Genomic DNA, 7,182 nt, shown 5'->3' on the forward strand with positions numbered 1-7,182 from the left:
GCAGGTCAAGAAGTCAGAAGAAAGCAGTAACACTTCACCCCGCAGTTGGTAACATGTGACCTTCGTAACACTTCACCCCGCAGTTGGTAATTAAAAAAAAAAAAAGATATATACATGTTTTTAGACCAAAACCGGTGAAATTGGATGATTTCCACGACACACCTGAGGATCTCTCACGGCACACTAGTGGTTTGGTTTTGGGTTTATTTATGGATATAGGAAGACAAAAGGTATCCAAGGGATAACATGTAAAAGCGTAAACACTTATTTCCAACATGGTCCCTGATTGAAAAACATTGTTGTAGGAGGAACAAGCGGGAGGGCACAGTGTGTGTGTGTGTGTGGGGGTGCGTGTGTGTGTGTGTGTGTGTGTGTGTGTGTGTGTGTGTGTGTGTGTGTGTGTGTGTGTGTGTGTGTGTGTGTGTGTGTGTGTGTGTGTGTGTGTGTGTGTGTGTGTGATTCTGGGGGCTTCCAAAGGACTGGAGCTATCAGTTATTCTCTGCCATATCAATTGTGACCAGACACACACACACACACACACCAAGCTGTGTGTGTGTGTGTGTGTGTGTGTGTGTGTGTGTGTGTGTGTGTGTGTGTGTGTGTGTGTGTGTGTGTGTGTGTGTGTGTGTGTGTGTGTGTGTGTGTGTGTGTGTGTGTGTGTGTGTGTGTGTGTGTGTGTTTGCAAGCTATGATGATAGACCCACTCAGCTACATGGGATGGAGATGGAGGAGAGAAGAGCAGATGCTCTGCCCAGCTTTTTGGTTTCTAGGCTTTTCCAAACGTTTTTATTAAGCTCTTCTAAGCGTTTTGGTTTTCTATAGCGCTCCCTAAACCTCTTCTCCTTACCGCTCCTCTCCTCTCCTCTTCTCTCCTCCCCTCTTCTCTTCTCTCCTCTCCTCTCCTCCACTCTCCTCCCTTCCCCTCTCCACTCTCCTCTCGTCTCCTCTCCTCTCCTCTCATCTCCACTCCTCCCCTCTCTTTTCCTCTCCTCTTCTATTCACTCCTCTCCTCTCCTCTCCTCTCCGCTCTTCTCCACTCCACTCCTCTCCTTTCCTCTCTTCTCCTCTCCTATCTCCTCTCCTCTCCTGTCCTCCTCCTCTCCTCTCCTCTTCTCTAGTCTTCTCTTCTCTTCTCTCCTCTCCTCTTTTCCTCTCCTCTCTTGTTCTTTTCCTCTTATGTCCTCTTTTCCCCCTGTTCTCTCTCCTCTTTCTTTTCCGTCCTTCACATTGCTTTCAGTTTTGTTTGTTTGTTTGTTTGTTTTGATTTTTGTCTTTCAGAACTCATCTCCTTAACACTATATACCAAATGCAATCATTGTCATCGTTTTCTGTTACCATTGTTATTATTGTTATAATTATGATTGCCATGGTAATTATCATTATTATGAAAGTTATTATGGTCATTAATGATTCACACTTTTATTTTGAAGCTGTTGTGCCCTTAACTGATCCTTACGTCGACTGAACATGCACTTTTATTTTGAAGCTGTGTACTTACTGAACATTTATTTTGAAGCTGTTGTGTCCTCACACGGCTTTTATTTTGAAACTGTTGTGTTCTCAGTGAGCTTTTATTTTGAAGTTGACTGAACATGACCTCTGACCTCTGTGGTCTCCCTTTCCTCCTTGCTATTGAAAGTTTCAGAATAAAAAACGTGGGAAAAAAACGCACATAAAAATGAATAAACAGCATTTAAAACCCCTTATGCTTGTGTTTGGCTTGGCCTGTTTTTTTTCACTGTCATGGCAACCCTCATGATGTGGAACAGACAGTGTTGCCAGATGTTGAACTACCAAAACCCAAAATGATGAAATCAACAACATCATGGATGTCAAGAAATGCACAAACACTTACAAACAAAAAAAAGTGCACACACAGCATCTCCTATCTTGACATCAGAGTAGCTCTTTGTGTGTGTGTGTGTGTGTGTGTGTGTGTGTGTGTGTGTGTGTGTGTGTGTGTGTGTGTGTGTGTGTGTGTGTGTGTGTGTGTGTGTGTGTGTGTGTGTGTGTGCGTGTGTGTGTGTGTGTGCAGGCCCGTAGCCAATGGGGGTTCGAGGGGTTCCCCTCCTGTCCCCCACCCCCACTCAAACCCCAACACAGGTCCAACAATGAAAATAACTGTCAGATAGCAGTAATTTGAAGCAATTCATGTCCATTTATGTTAAGAATGGGGAGCTACAGACAAACAATTAAGGACAGCAACAGACTCACAGCAAACTCATAAGGAATAAAATATGTCTAAATTAAAATATTTGAAGTGTGCTCGTGTATTTGGGGACATTGGAATAGGGAGCCAAATGTAGTCCACTTTCGGGGGAAAAAGATCACCCCCCCTACCACAAGGCTGGCTACGGGCCGGGTGTGTGTGTGTGTGTGTGTGTGTGTGTGTGTGTGTGTGTGTGTGTGTGTGTGTGTGTGTGTGTGTGTGTGTGTGTGTGTGTGTGTGTGTGTGTGTGTGTGTGTGTGTGTGTGTGTGCAAAGAAGGTGGATCTAAAAAGAAGCGTCATTTTGTTTCTTTTCCGGGATCCATTTCACGTCAGGTGAACGCCCCTTTAGGAGACCTTGGTTAGGAGTCCTTCGGAGTCTTGAGGTAGAGAATAAATGGAGTCCCCTTAGCGCTGTAAATGGCGGTAGCGCACGTCTTGCGCAAACACCTCAAAAAGAGAAGAAGAAGTAGGGGACAACGCCCCCTTAGGAGACCCAACTTGAGCACACACTTTTGCATTGAGTGGGCGTGTTTTGCGATATCTTGCTCTGATTCAGTATTTTTGGTGTGTGTGTGTGTGCGTGTCCGTGTCCGTGTCCTTGTGCGCGCCCGTGCAGAGCCACTGAAAGCTTTGACTGGGCCCAGGACAAAGACATTTGAAAGGGCCCCCAACCGGACACATACAATGTAATAAAGGCCCAATTCTGTGCCCAGGAAAACGGTTTGCTTTGATCCCCCTTGCAGACTTTCTGTGTGTGTGTGTGTGTGCGTAAGTGCGTGCGTGCATGCGTGTATGCATGCGTGCATAGGTCTATGTATTAGAAACAATACTCTGAGACATGTTAACATGTAAAATGCTTGTTATATATATATACTGTATATATATATACATATATATATATATCTTCTTGTAGAATGTGCAGCCGTTCAGTACATGTGAGATGGATTCTATGACCTGAGTTTGTCCAACCATGCTGTATACAGAAAGGGGTGAATGAGTTGCGACTGACTGAAGAGCTAGGTTGGATCGGGTTGGTAGTAGGCTACTTGCAGTCTACTCTCTGCAGTAAAAACCTGAATGTCCTCACCCATCAGCCTGATCTCCAAAATTGGGAAATTGTTTTCGTGAAGTGCACACGGAAGTGCTTTCCATATTCCCACAACACTGTGTTAACTCTAGCATTAGAAAATACGTACCAAATACTAATCCTAAACAAAATAATGTTATAGCACAAGCTGTGCCCTGACCAAAACATTCCCTAATCTTAGCCTGTCATTAAAGGCACATTTTTGAGAAATACATTTTCCAGTTGGTTGATAGGCTATCAAATTCATATAATGAATGAAAGAATACTAGCTGTGCCCAGACCAAAACAATCCCTAACCCTGACCTGTCAGTAAGAAATGTTTTTTTGAGAAAAAAAATTGAAATTAGAAAAATCCTGAAAAAACACAAGACTGTGGATGTTAAATGTTCAGTTGATATTTATTACTCCATAACTTTACTGTTACTGGTTCATCACTGTTACCTGTCCTGTCCTGCACTTTAATGTCAGCCTGTAAATATCAGTCCTGTGTATGTCTATGTCCTGGCATGGTATAAAGGTATTTGACTTGACTTGTCTTTTAACTATGCGATTTCCTTTATTGTATAAACTTTTAAAAAGTACAAAATCTGACATTTTCAAGAGACCTCAGAATATAAATCATGTTTGATTGTAACATGTACGTAAAACATTTACAACATGTGACAAGTTATCCATGATTATATAATGACCAGTATAAAACACTTACAACATGTGACAAGTTATCCATGATTATATAATGACCAGTATAAAATACTTACAGCATGTAAATGAATGATATATATGATTTAAAATGATATACAGCAGGTTAACAATATGGAGCATTTTAAAACATGTCAACCAAACAATCAAGGATTTAAAAAATATATATATTTACATCGTGTACAAAATACACTACATCATGAATTACAAAAAATATACAATGTGTAAATAAATGACATAAGGGATTGTAAGAAAGTTACAGCTTGTAGAAAATAGTCTGTCTTGAAAAAAACTATGACATGAAAAACAATATAAAGCATGAATATAAAGCATGTTATGAAAAAGTAAAATATGTATTGCATATACGCAGAGACCATCCGCGCACACACACACAGGAGCGGTATGTGTTGAGGTCAAACACTGTCTTCAGCCTCCTCCACGTCATCGTAGACGTCTTCATCTCCAATGTCCTGCATTTCCATCTCCTGACCACCAGGGGTCAGCGCTCCTCCTCTGCTCCTCAGCTTGAGCCAGATCACACCAGCCACCAGCCCCAGCAGCACACAGCCCAGCAGTGGACCGTACGCCCTGTAGAAGGGAGAGTGCACCCCAAACGCATCCCTGTACACCAGGCGGATGCTGCCCTCACTACACCAACAACAGTCATTCCAAAAATAAGGAAACCGTCTCCATGTGAACACCGCACTGTCCTCTGCTGTGAGGTTGGAGATGGTCAGAGTGGAATTGAGTCTGTTCACAGTCATTTGGCCCCTCAACTGTCCCGGCATCTGTACAAAGTATTTACTTGAGTAAAGAAGTTCTTCCTCTGACTGCAGGTCTTTCTTACGGTACCAGCAGACTTGTGTATCAGTGCCACCAGTGTCATTCACAGCTAAGGGCATAGAGACACTTTCTCCATGAGAGAACATCACATTCAAGGGCAGGGACTGAGGACACACAAAGAGGAATATGGGGCTGAGGCTGCCATAGCCAGGCCACGCCTCACAGTAATACTCCCCAGAGTGCTGTTTGGACACAGCGGGGATGACGAGGGAGTAGTTCCCAGACTGGCTGCCATTCAGCATATACATCACTTCCTGTGGGCGGGTCACTTCCTGTGGCTGTATGATGACCCAGCCTGGTTCCCTGCGCACCTCTGGGCTGTTTGGGCAGGTATTAATCCTGGCAGTGGCAGGTGTTGTCCAGAACACTGTTGTATTGATGGTCGTGTGATTTGAAATGCAGGGAAGGGTCACATTCTTTCCCTCGTGCGTGAAAACACGTCTATCATACATCCCTCCTGTATATCTATAACTCAGGCACTGGTCCTCTCTCCAAATCGTGCAGTAGAACAGTTCACCAGACATGCCCTGCAGGGTGACCCGAGAGCTGTTGAGGTCCAGCTGCAGTCTGCCCTTCAGATCCTCCACCAGCGGCTCCAGAGAGGAACTGCTGTCCAGCACCACAGACCAATTGACCCAGGACAGTTGCCTGTTGGACGAGAACATGTAATTGCATTATCCATAATCTGCATTATCCATAATCTGCATTATCCATAATCTGCATTATCCATTGCAGAACACATTCTCCAGCACCAGAAACCAGAGACCAGAGCACCAGAGAACTGTCAACTTTCCTCTAGATTTATATCGCAATGTGTTACAGATAAAACTCTATGTAACACCCTGAACTCAACTGAGAACATGACATTTGAATAGAAATATATTACCAATAAAGATTATATTTTAGAGGAAACTCAGCCACATCAATACACCAGCCAGCACCAAATTAAATTTCTTTGTAGTAATTAATTTAACCACATATTACATCAGGAAATGGTGGCAAGGACATCAGCATGCCTTTGTAGGGCAGTATAGCATATCTGCATGTAACATTTGACATGGGAGCTATAGTACTATTGACATTAAGAGGATGCCTGTAGTCGTACCTGTACACCCTGAGAGTGGTGCCGTTGCCCAGGGTTACGTTCAGCCAACACAGCTCCTCACTGCTCACATCTGCCACTCTCTCACTGGACACAGGAGTATATCTGTAGACACGATCAGCCATTTCCTGAGCACAGATGATAAGTTGGATGTCTTCTTGGTGAGTGATGTTCCCTGATGTCCAGCCGTCCAGCCTGTAGTGCCCCGTCTGGGAGAGGCTGCTGGCTTTAAAGTATATTATGTCACATGTGATGTCATAGCCATCTGGTTGTGGGCTTTCTGGCTGTGAGCAGTTGGCCAGGAGTAGATCTCCATCTTCATAAACCCTGTTCAACACAGTGTAGTTCACCTTAAGTCCCCAATCAGGAGAAAGTCTTATAGTGGCGCCTGGTCGTCCAAACCCAGTGTTGCAGTGTGCACCAGCGATGGACACCAGCAGGAGAAACGTCCTCGTGTAGGCTGATCCTGCCATTCTGAGTTACGATATTCTACGTTATCTTTTGGTAAATTAGGTTAGACTATAATGACATGCGTTCCGTTTATGTCGACAGAGGCCTCTGGCAGAGGATATGTGCTGTGTGCCCATTTACATTAGAGAGAGAGAGAAAGAGAGAGAGAGTATCTGATCTTGTTTCGAAATCCTGAAAAAAATCCATTGCTGTAGTCATTTAGTGAGAGGTTTCCTGATTTCGTGACACTTCACATCTCTGACGCACAGTACAGCTGAGATGAATAATGTTGATAAGACACATCGTCACCTCCATATCTGGGTGGGAGGGCTCAGGGACACACATGTACACACACACACACACACACACACACACACACACACACACACACACACACACACACACACACACACACACACACACACACACACACACACACACACACACACACACACAGGGATTGATCAAAAAACAAAACAAAACAAAACAGAACAGCAGGGACATGTGAACACTGGATAAATTAATAAATAGGCCTACATTAAAAATAAATTAGTAGCCTATACAGTATATAATATATACCATAAGTCAAGTAGAAGTGGATTTTCAGCATCTTTCACAAGTGAGAGACATAATAGATCAACAGCGTCTTTTATGATATGGTGAGCCATCTGATCATTGTGATCTCACAAATAGCCTATATTTTGCCTATAGCCATGGCACTGAAAATAGGTTTGTTGAGGCTGGCGGTATACATTGGCGAATTCCTTACTCTATGTTTACATAATACTTTA

The sequence above is a fragment of the Engraulis encrasicolus genome, chromosome 16, assembly GCF_034702125.1.
Source record: "Engraulis encrasicolus isolate BLACKSEA-1 chromosome 16, IST_EnEncr_1.0, whole genome shotgun sequence".
Classification (NCBI taxonomy): domain Eukaryota; kingdom Metazoa; phylum Chordata; class Actinopteri; order Clupeiformes; family Engraulidae; genus Engraulis; species Engraulis encrasicolus.